We start from the raw sequence: 12,234 nt of genomic DNA on the forward strand, positions 1-12,234 counted from the left end.
TAAAGACACTTTAGGATTTCCAGTTACTTTTCATCATTAAAAACGACTTTACAATGAACCCTCATTCAGTGGTGATGGATGGTGCCGAGCTGGTGCTGGTGGGAGGGGCTCATTGACTGCTGGCTTGTGACTTCTGCTTTCAAGATCATCTTCTAATGACCAAGATACAAGTGACAGGCTCGACTTGGGGGGACCTCCGTCGGGGGGTGTCCTGATCGGCTTCTCTCTTTACACTCACTGCACGCTGACCTTCACACTGCACACTGTGACCTTCACACTTGATGTTTCTCCATGTTGTCTGTGGGTCTCAGGCTCCCTGGGTTCTCTGTCCTTACAAGAATGCACAGCCTCCCTGGTTCCTCACTTCCCAATGGGATCATCCCTCTGCCCAGCCTGATGTCATGCCATCCTTGTCTGAATTCATCTGGGGCTGCTCCCCGACCCCCAGTGATGCTCTGGGGGGTGTCATTTCTGGGCCATCTTTCTCGATCCCAGTCTGCTCTTGTGTGACGATGGGATGGTTACGCTGTCGTTATAAACGAATCCTCTGGAAAACCCCCACACTTTCTTTTCCATAACACACCACTTTTCCGCAGTTAGCCTTGAGTTGTATGCTGAGGCCCTGCTCCCTTTAATCCCTTCCTCCCAGCTCCAGGCATCTTGTTATGTTTGCTTATGAGTCTTCTTCCTTTCTTCTCCCTCTTCTTCCCTCTTGGAACAGATGCTGGGTGTGAGGATGGGAGGAGTGTTGATGGGGCCGGAAGAGGAAGTGGAGGTGGCAGGACAAGCATCCAGGTGGTCTCTTGGCCCCACACGGTTTTGAGTTTCTCATGCAGGAGGTGCTTGTGTGGCTCCCCTGGGTTCCGTAGGCCTAGTACCGAGTTGTGAGGGGTGCGACTTCCCCTGATGCTGAACGCAGGTGATTCTCGGTGCACGGGTGCGGTGGTTTTGGACGTGGTAAGGAACTATTACATTGCAGTTTCTCTAATGAAGAAAGTCACTGTCCACCCACCCTCAGTCACTCAGTGAGTTCTGTCAATCAACTGGAGGCGGGTCATCCCTCAGCGTGGAAGCCACAGTTCAGTGGAGGCTTTAAGACACCGATGCTGCATAATTTCTTTTGTCTTGGAAGGGATGGGGTGGGATTGTTAGCGTCTTCTCATGTACTGGGAGGGATGGCGACAGGTGTCAGGTAGACACAGGGATCAAGGACACCAATGTGATGCCTCATATGTGCTGCCTCGGGGCTCCAGGTCAAGTGCCCCAAGAATGACGTGTGAATTCTCGGCCTTCTCTGACCTGGCGGCGGACATCCTGTAGGGTCACGGGAAACAGGTTCACGGGGGAGGGAGCGTCGACGGCCCACCCTCTGCCACAGGAGCATGTTAAAGGATATGTAGACATGCTTAAAACATCCCTAGCATCCTAGTGAAGGAAGATCCGCCTGCTCTACCTGGGACACTGAATAGAAGGGAATTTTGAGATGTGCACGTTACTCTCACTGTATTGGGTCTTACTTGAAGACTTGGCTCCGGGCCACTCCTGTGAGCATCCTACCCCTCTGGACCACATCCTCTCCACAGGGCGTTGTGACCAATGGTTTTACAGTCTGTGTGAGACCGTTAGCGGGTTCTCAGTCATTGTCCTATTCCCAACACTTAGCATAGTGCCTTGAACACAATAGATCAGGGGTCCTCAAACTACGGCCCTCGGGCCACATGCAAATACAAATATTGTATTTGTTCCCGTTTTGTTTTTTTACTTCAAAATAAGATATGTGCAGTGTGCATAGGAATTTGTTCATAGTTTTTTTTTTTTAAACTATAGTCCGGCCCTCCAACGGTCTGAGGGACAGTGAACTGGCCCCCTGTTTAAAAAGTTTGAGGACCCCTGCAATAGATGGTCAACAGATACTTCTTGCCTTGCATGTAATTAACTGAGAAAATGCCCTGCACACAGGCTGTCCTGCGCTAACGTTTGCATCTTGAGTGTTGCCCCCGGATACATGAACTTGTGGGAATCCTCGGGAAGACATACTCTAGACAGAAGCCAGCCTGGGGAACACAGGGGCCCAGAGGGATGCCCCTGTCCTGTTCCCGCTGCCCATTGGCTGTTTGTGCGTGCGTTTCCCACGCGCCGTCTCAGAGACAACAAGGGCCTCGCTGTGCCCGGTGCGCAGTGAGCAGTGAGCACCGCGCTCCGTGTACACACGGCCGCCGTTCGGGGAGGATAGACTGAAACTTCCTATTCTCATTGTAATTAGTCCTTCTATCGCGACTGTCTCACGTTCTATAGTCTCCTTTGTTGCGGCAGCATCTGGTTCCATGAGCTCTTTGTGCAGGAACTGGGTGCGGGTGCCTCATGAGAGGGGGGAGAGCTGTTCTGAACAGCAGGTAGGGAAGTGGATCACGGAGCGGCTTGTCCATTGTGTCTCTGCATCCCCTGGGCGAGAGGCTGAGATCATGAACATCCCCCCGTGAGCGGGCCCTGGGGGGCTCAGCCTGATGACGCAGACCCTGTCACACGAGGGTTAAAGGAGGCAGAGTCGCATTTCTGCTCCCGGTCCCTTCTGGCTCCTGGGACACTTCCCACCGACTGTATTGTTTTCCCACAGACACCGAGCCGTGCAGCTGATAGCAAGGCTAAAGGAAACCCAGAAACTTTACAACGTGGTTTTATTCAGGGAGATGGGGCGACAAAGGGGTTTAAATGGAAGAAGGCGTGACAGTGGGAGAGAGATTTCTCAGTGAGAGATGCACGCTTTTCCCCTGGTTGGGGCAGGGAGCATATTAGAAGGCCTGGGGTCAGTTAAGCTGCTCTCTCTTCCCCAGCAGCTTCTCCTTGACTGTTGGTGCTGCGCTGGGTGCTGCTGGCTCTGACCATCACCCGGCGGTCCACGCGTTGTAAGCACTGAGCCCTGTGAACCTGGCCCAGGGCTGGACAGCAGGCTTCTAGATTGATTGATGCAGCGTTCCCTAGGCGTGGCCTTCCTGAGAGCTGAGAGGTAGCTGGGGGTCCGATTACATTCAGCTCGTAAAGGTGTGGGGGCAGAACCTTTAGCATCGGAAAATCGAACAGCTTTTCATCATGAAACCCAGGGGAGAAAATGTCAGATAGGTTCATCCTAAGTGAAAATGACGTCATGGTGGCAGCAGGCTCAGAGGCTCCGGGACCGGCTGGTTTCAGGCTGAGCAGGAGAGAAGCCGCCGATGAGGACTGTGCACAGGTGGTACCTAGGCGCTGTAACGGATACGAGCACACTCTATAGCTACAGACAGAGTCGCGAGGGCTTTGTCATAGATGTCGTGGACCTAGCACTGCCCGGAATCTCACAGGCTTAAATGTGCAGCAGGCCCTGTCAGAGCCTTCTGTAGTCTTATTAAAAAATATTTTTATTGATTTCAGGGAGGAAGAGAGGGAGAAAGAGATAGAAACATCAATGATGAGAGGGAATCGTTGATCGGCTGCCTCCTGCACACCCCACACTGGGGACTGAACCCGCAACCCGGGCATGTGCCCTGACCAGGAATCGAACCGTGACCTCCTGGTCGACCCTGAACCACTGAGCCATGCCGGCCGGGCGATCCTTCTGTCGTCTTATCTAATGCCTCGCAGTAAGAGAATATCTTGCTAGTAACACAGTTGAGAGACTGACCACTGTTCATGTGGTCCTGGGATGCTCACCCAGCGTGGACAAGGTCTTGAAGAGGACAGTGGGACTAAGGAAGATCCACTGACTTGTCCCTGGGGCAAAGCCGTCTGTCCTGGCACACAGCTGATGGAGTTGTTTGGCGATCTGAGTTCTAGCCCTAGTTTTTCCCACCACCGATGGGGCAGGTCTCATTTGGTCCTTTCTGGGCCTCGCTTTCTTCAGCTGCGAAATGAGCAGGTTTGAATCAGTGTCCTCTAAACTGAAACATCCTGGAATCCTGCCTGAGAGGGTTTCAATCCAAAATGATGAATAGTTACTATTACTCAGGATTCTCCGGAGAAACAGAGCCAGTGGGGCCTGTCTGTCGGTCTGGCAGTGGAGATATTTTTAAGGAATTGTTTCACACTGTTGTGGGAGCCAGTGAGTCTGGGGGCAGACTGGCAGACTGGACATTCAGGCAGAAGTTGTTGCAGTCATGAGTTCGAATTCTGCACGGCAGGAGGTGGGAAAGTCAGGCAGGGTTTCTGCGTTGGGGTCTGTAGGCAGAATTCCTCCTTCAGACCTCGGTGCTTGCTATTAGGGTCTTCAACGGATTGGATGAGGCCCACCCATGTAGAGAGGATGATCAGCTCTCGTCAGAGTCTACTGACTTAAATGTTGTAAACACTGAGCCCTGTGAACCTGGCCCAGGGCTGGACAGCAGGCTTCTAGATTGATCGATGCAGTGTCCCCTAGGCGTGGCCTTCCTGTGAGCTGAGAGGTAGCTGGGGGTCCGATTACATTCAGCTCTTAGGGAAGGCGTGGGGGCAGAACCTTTAGCATCGTACACATATCTTCACAGCAACATCTAGACTGGTATTTGACCAATTAAGCACCATAGCCTAGTCAAGTTGGCACTTCACATTAACTGTCCCAGAGTTAAGCTGTAACTTCCCCTTTTTTTGTGCTATAAGTTGTGGTGTTACTTGTAATATGTCTCGTGATGGAAAAGCAGGCTAGTCTAAAATTAAATCATGTCGTGTTAGCAATCTGATGCATCAGTCTTTCTGTCTGTCCGTTCATCAGACATCGATTAAGCACCCATGTGTAAGGCGAGACATCAGGAAACCAAAGATTAGTCAGATGAGCCCGAGACTTTCAAAGTCGTTAACATCTATTAAGGAGATGGGAAAAGCAATCGCTCCAGTGCAGTTGCCTCTAGGACAGCGGTTCTCAACCTGTGGGTCGCGACCCCTTTGGCGGTCGAACGACCCTTTCACAGGGGTCGCCTAAGACCATCCTGCATATCAGATATTTACATTACGATTCATAACAGCAAAATTACAGTTATGAAGTAGCAACGAAAATAATTTTATGGTTGGGTCACAACATGAGGAACTGTATTTAAAGGGCCAGAATGTTGAGAACCACTGCTCTAGGAGGTAGCGTGGTGGGGTGAAGGAGAGAGGTTAACACCTCATGTGTTGGCAAGAGGAAGGTAGGGGATCAGGGAAGACCTTACAGGAGAGGAGACACGTAAGCTGGGTGTGGAGGGGTCATTAGGAGTTCTTCAGGGAGGCATTCCTAGCAGGGAACAGCATGTGCAAAGGCACGGGGAATAAGAAGCTGTCACACTCATGAACTGGCAGAGATTCAGAATTAACGTATAGAAAGTTCTGTTGTGTCATAGGTGCAGGAGCCGCAATATCTGTTTTTCTCATTGGAAAAATTAAAATGTGGTGGATCTGATATTTCATAGTTTCTTGGTCAGTAAAATACCATTAGCAAAATATGACAATCTTGGCTTTTAAAAATGGTCTGTATAAAGTATTTAGGGAGGGGCCACTGAAACTTGTCCCAGTTTCCATTTTTACCATTTAAACATATTTTCTTGTCCGTGATGGTTTAATTACAAAGTGAATTCAAAATTTTTGCCTGTATAGGATTTCCCTTATAAGGCAAGCATTTTGACCAAATATATATTTTAAAATGTTCTCTGAACCAATTATATCACCTTGGGCAAATCAGTTTTCCTCTTTAAGCTTTAAATTCTCACCTGTAGTGACAAAAGTTGGGTTGGTTTTTAAAGGTTAGTCTATGATCCTATAAATGAAATTATCTCTACTGGGCCTACTTTTATAGGTGTATTTCTATAGCATGAGTCATTGTGATAAACATTTCCCAGTAGTGGCTATTTACAATGAAAGTAATATATTGCTACTTTGAACATTTCATGAACACTTCATTACTTTATGTGCATTAACTACTAAATACTTAAGAATGAGCAAGAAAAGTAGCCAGGATCCGTTCCATTTTATAGTTGAAGAAACCGGAGGCTCAGACAGTGTAAACCACCAGGCTGGGCTCACTCAGGTGCTAATGGGGAAACTGGGGGTTGAACCTCGATCTTGTGGCTCCAAAGTCTGCATTCTTTACCAAGAACTGTGCCCCACAGCACACGATGGTTGCCATGGTGTAGTATCTTGTGTACATAGCAGAGGGGAAAGAATGTCTTACAGCAGTGGTGCTCAACCCTGGCTGCACATTGGAATCACCTGGGAATCTTTTTAAAATCCTGATTTCTGGGCCTCATCCTCCGGAAATTCTGTTTCTTTGTTATGGGGTGGGGCCACAACATTAGTAACAAAGAAACAGAATTTCCGGAGCCCAGAAACCAGGATTTTTAAAAAGATTCCCAGGTGATTCCAATGTGCAGCCAAGGTTGAGAACCACTGTCTTACAGAAAGGCAAGCCTTACTCCCTGAAAGCAATCTAATATTTGGAACAATTCTGGTGTGCTGGCTAGTGGGGCCATGAATGTTAACGTGTCACTAGACATCATGTCAAACAGAGGAGGAGGTACTGCTCTCCACAATCAGAGAGGACCCAGAAACCTCCTGCTTAATAAGTAACAAAACTCTGACCCTTGACCTCACCTACTTGCATTTGAACTCTGCCCCTCAGTCCATGGTGACTATCCGTGAACTCCGGCTCTTATTAGGGTTCTGGCTGGTCCCTCTGCCAAGGGATCAGTGGTCCATGTGTTAGGGACCATGACCCCAACTTCGAAAGAGCAGTCAGATCTCAGCCTAGTGGTCACCTCGAGAACATTTCCTGAGCTTCCCATTTAACTTGGCCACTTGTCACTGTCTCATCTTCCTGACCCTGCATCGCAGGTATCACTGTAGGATGTTTTTCTTATTTGTTTATTTACCTACTAGAGATCTGGTGCATGAAATTCGTGCATGGGGGGGGGGGTGTCCCTCAGCCCGGCATGCACCGTCTCGCAATCTGGGACGCTGGCTCCTAACTGCTTGCCTGCCTGCCTGCCTGATTGCCCCTAACCACTCTGCCTGCCTCATCACCCCTAACCACTCACCTGCCTGCCTGATCATCCCTAACCACTCTGCCTGCCTGCTCATCGCCCTAACACCTCTGCCTCTGCCCCCGCCGCAGCGGCTTCGTCCAGAATGATGTCCGGAATGACGTCCGGAAGGTTGTTCGGCTGTCCAGTCTAATTAGCATATTATGCTTTTATTATTATAGACTTGTTGCCACTGCTTTCTCCCATTTGAATGAAGCTCAGTGAGAGCAGAGATTTTCTTATTCACTGCTCTACCCCACCTCTGGACTAGTGGATTGGTCAGAGTAGGATGTCTGTCTGTCTGTCTGTCCATCCGTCTCCTGTCCTTCTTCTTCCTCCCTCCCTCCCTCCCTCCATGTATCTATCTACAAAATGGCTTGGTCATATGAAGTTATTGGATGAAGTAGTAAATCTACTGTCCGGTTAGGATGTGGGAAGGGCCTCAGATTTCCTCTAGCCGGCAGTGGTTCTCAACCTTCTGGCCCTTTACATACAGTTCCTCATGTTTTGACCCAACCATATAATTATTTTCGTTGCTACTTCTTTTTTTTTTTTTTTTTAAATATATTTTATTGATTTTTCACAGAGAGGAAGGGAGAGAGACAGAGAGTTAGAAACATCGATGAGAGAGAAACATCGATCAGCTGCCTCCTGCACATCTCCTACTGGGGATGTGCCCGCAACCCAGGTACATGCCCCTGACCGGAATCGAACCTGGGACCTTTCAGTCCGCAGGCTGACGCTCTATCCACTGAGCCAAACCGGTTTCGGCTCGTTGCTACTTCTTAACTGTAATGTTGCTACTGTTATGAATTGTAATGTAATCGTATCTGATATGCAGGATGGTCTTAGGCGACCCCTGTGAAAGGGTCGTTTGACCGCCAAAGGGGTCGCGACCCACAGGTTGAGAACCGCTGCTAGCGCTAATGACTTAACCCTTGATTTTTCTTTCTGATGCTCCCTTTTTGTATCAAACACAAGACATGGCAGAATGCCGAGAAATTGAACTTTCGTTACAAAATTCTAATTCTGAGACACTGTTTCTCACCCCATCTGTGTTTTTATTTTCTGTTGCCAGGGCTTTGAGTCACGAAGACACCTCTTCAGCCAGCGCATTCTGGGTGAATGAAGCTGGGTGAATGAATGGGTCCATAGTGTCACCCACACGCCTCCAGGGGTAAGTTCCGGGCACTTGGGCATCTCCAAGGCCTTAACACATGTCAGTCTGTACGTCCTCTGTGTCTGCTTCCCATGCACCTCTGCTCACTGCTCTTTGTATGCGGACCTGAGGGGGCAAGCACAGTGCGCTGCTCAGGTGCCGGTAGCTAAGGCAGGGAAGGGGCTGCCGCGTCTCAGGGGCTTATTCCAAATGCACTTCAATGGGACGGTGCTGGCGATCCTCGCTGTGCGGAAGGCTGCATGCCCTCCCCTCTGGGAGCCGCGGGGAGAAGTCCTCACCTCTGTCTCCCTACGTGCCCAGTACCGACAGAGCCCGCACTTGAACTCCAAACCCACTAGCAGCGCCTGTCGAAGAGCACATCTGAGAGAGTGTCTTTCTAGCTGGAGCCCTAGGCTCAGGGAAGCTCAGGAGACGCGGCTACTAGGCACCCACCCAGGAAAAGCAGGTGCTCCAAAGCTGTTGAGGCCGTTTCGTGCTGGCTGGGACGTGTTGGGAGTGGACCTGCTGGTGATGCAGGTTAAGTGCTGAAGCAGGAACGCTGACCAGTTTGCCAGGCAGTGATCGGAACGGTTGCAGGTCCCGGCCTGGAAGTGTGTGTGGTGTCTGCAGTTCACGCTGGCTTTGCCGACACAGAGACTCGCACAAGCTCTCCAGGCAGCCGCGCGGCCGCCCTTCCCGGCTGCTTCCTGACCTTGCCGCTCAGCTCCAGGGGCTGCCTCCGAGGACCGTCTGGACAGCCACCTGCCTCCACGCCACTGGATTTTCATTCTCCGCCACGTGCTTGCCCCTGCCTGATGGGCTCTCCCTTGTGTATTGCTCTGCCTGTCGCCTTCCCTGGAGCAGACGTCCCACAATCGCGGGCCACTGGTCCGCCTTGTGCTCACGTAGCTCCACAGCCCACCAGAGTCTGGTCCAGCAGGCATTTTGTGTCTAAATATGTAATGAGTTTAACAGCTAAATGAAGCTACTGCGCGAGACGCTCAGTGTCACATGGTGAGAAATTTGCTCCCACCGGAGGAGATACTCACGATTCGTGATTTCTTTTAAAATATTTTTCAGGATTTAAAATTTTCCTGCGTTATTGTTGGCATTAGGAGTTGTGCAAGCTGGTGGGCTTCTGGATGGCTCTGGGATAATTTAAATATCCTTAAAACAAGCCTGCCTTTAATAATGGCAACTTTTACATAAAAGCGGTATTTTCAGTGTTTCTTAAACATTCTGCATTCCCAGGGGGAGCCGGGGGCTGCCGGCCCCTGTGGATGGTCATGCGGGGCCCCCAACACGGAGTTTTTTCATCTACCTAATTTGTTTCCCTTACAGTAGAATTAGGAGAAAACTGAAAAAGTGGCCTCTACTTCTGTATTAGTAGTGGAAAAACTAAAGATATTTTTGCAGAGTCTCATATTTCAAGAAAAACGGAACAGAGAGTGTGTTGTGTGCTGAAGAATGCGTGCGCACATTTAATTGGCAAGCAAATGGGTTCTGTTTCTTAAGAATACAGCCCTCAGGCCTGCGCGCTCATACGCTTCCAACAGCCCCGGAGCTGTGGGACTGGCCCCCTCTCTGCACAGTAAAATGTTCTCTCCATGTTCAGACACAGTTCTTTTGCTTTTATTTTAGGCCATTTTCTCTCTTTTAGCAGCAAAATCCCTCTCCTTCCCTAAGATCAATTGTTGGGTCTCCTGGCTCCGTGACCTGGGGGCTGTGTGTGATTTGCACACGCATGTGCACTCTGGAACGAGGCTGCACTCCACCTTCTCCAAGGGACCCCAACGTTCCCCAGACTTTCTGGCACCAAGCAGATGAGGGTGTGTCACCTCATGCATCCGGGTGGGATTCGCCGGAGAGCGTGCTTTTCGCCTGCAGAGGCACAGACTCAAGTCTTGGGACTCTCTCGTGTGCATTTGACTTAAGATTTAAAACGTTCTTAATAAAAGTTTCCCTTTAAAGGAACTTTTATTCAGTCGGTCATTATATCCCAGGTAAGTACATTTTGACAATTTACAATTACTGACAGTGTATAAAATCCTAAATTCTGAAATTACATAGAATGGTTTCTAATAAGTAAAGGTAATGTTTTCTACACATGATAAAATTCATATTACAAATATAATGTGTTTTGTTTGTTTATTCTGTTTTACAAGGGTCCTGCCTTCATGGTGAAGATAAACTGGGAGGGAGGGAGGGAGGGAGAGATGGAGGGAGGTGGGAGGAACCAGGAAAGCTGACTTCTGTTCTTAGGGTGATTGGCTGGAGGAGAGGAGAGGGGTGTGTGTTGATAACGATGGAAAGACTGGACCTAATTAGTGGAGCGATTTTAAGATGGCTCATTGGAAGTCCCTGATTTGAAGGAGTTCTCATCTATCAATTGGCTAACAGCGGAATGCGCTCCCTTATGAGGCCCTGAGCTTCCCGTCACCCCGTCACCCCGAGTCTTTAGGTGGACCAGAGCGGCCCATCTGTCAGGCTGCTGTGGGAGGGTCTCAAATTAGAAGCAAGATTGGGCCAGATAGATGACCTCCCCCGTCTCTTTCGAAATCTCAGATCTAATTATTCTAGGAATTAAACTGATTAGGAACCTTTCAGCTTAAGCAGTTTCACTTCAGTCTATAAAAAGAAAATGTTGTGAGTGGACTGAGAGGCTGACTATAACCCCTTTTAATTACATTTCGCTCTGGGCAGGTGACTTGGACTTCCTTAAACGTTCATATAACCCTTCCAACATGCTCGAAACAGATGTGCCTCGTGGCTAGTATTTATAGGCCAGAATTTTATAAGCATATTCCCTAAATGATATTTTTCTACTGCAAATTTTCATTTTACCTTAGCTGAAGCTCATTTTGTAGTTTTATTTTTGGTAGCATGATTTTTAATATGAATTTTATCATTTATATAAAACATTACCTTTACTTATTATAAACCATTCTATTTAATTTCAGAATTTAGGATTTTATACACTGTCAATAATTGTAAATTGTCAAAATGTACTTAATTGGTGACCTGCTGAATAAAAGTTCCTTTAAAGGAAAACTTTTAAATCTTAATTTTTATGTCATTTAATATTTGCGCATTCTTGCAAAAAGAATGAACTGGTCATTTGGTTAAATTATTGGGGGCTGCTTGTTATGTAATGTAAGGTACAACTTGGACTTTATAAATATTTGTGCCATAGAATCCCTCATTTTCATTAAAAGTTTTCTGTACATTTGATGACTTTGAGATGCTTAGGAAAAGTGTGATGAAATTTAGATTTTCTGTGGCTTTAAACCAGTGCATACCATGCTAGGGTTGCATTTTGAATTCTTTTAAAGTTGCTGTTGATATTCAAGATGCTTGGCCATGGGCTGTTCCGGCATTTTCTAGAGGCCAAGCAGCTTGGATGTGAGAACAGCTGGAATTTTAAGCAGAAACTGAAAGTTTTGCTCAGTCGGCATAGATAACACGTGGAGGCTTGTTGTAAACAAGGGGGCTGAAGAGGCTCTGTCACTAGATATCGACCACAACAGGCGCTGCCCTTCCTTTCACGGCACCACCTCCACCAGCGTCACTGCCACCTCTCACTCACCCACCCACTCACCCACTCACCCACCCATCCACCCATCCACCCATCCACTCACCCACCCATCCACCCACCCACTCACCCGCCCACCCACTCACCCAGTCACCCACCCAACCAACCATCCACCAAGCGCTCGGCGAGGCAGCCACTCACCAACTCACCCACTCAACCCACCACCCACGCACCCACTAACCAACTCACCCACTCACCCCACCCACCCACAGCCAATCAGCACTTAAGGAAGAACGCAGGGAAGAAGCAAGCAAGGAAGGGAGAAACAGGCGAGGGGGGGATGAAAAATAAACGGGGGGAGAAGGAGCGAATCGGGGAGTATCCCACTACATCCGGGGGGGGGCGGAGGGGGGAGGAATTAAAGAAAAATGAAAATAAAAAAGGGTGGTGGGGAGGGGGTGGTGAGATGTTTTTTTGTCGCGCCGGGGGGGGGGGTGGGATACGGCGAGCGTGGCGTGCTAATCCGCGGGGACCACCCTGTTTTTTTG

The sequence above is a fragment of the Myotis lucifugus genome, unplaced genomic scaffold (genome assembly GCF_000147115.1).
Source record: "Myotis lucifugus unplaced genomic scaffold, Myoluc2.0 scaffold_125, whole genome shotgun sequence".
NCBI classification, from domain to species: Eukaryota; Metazoa; Chordata; class Mammalia; order Chiroptera; family Vespertilionidae; genus Myotis; species Myotis lucifugus.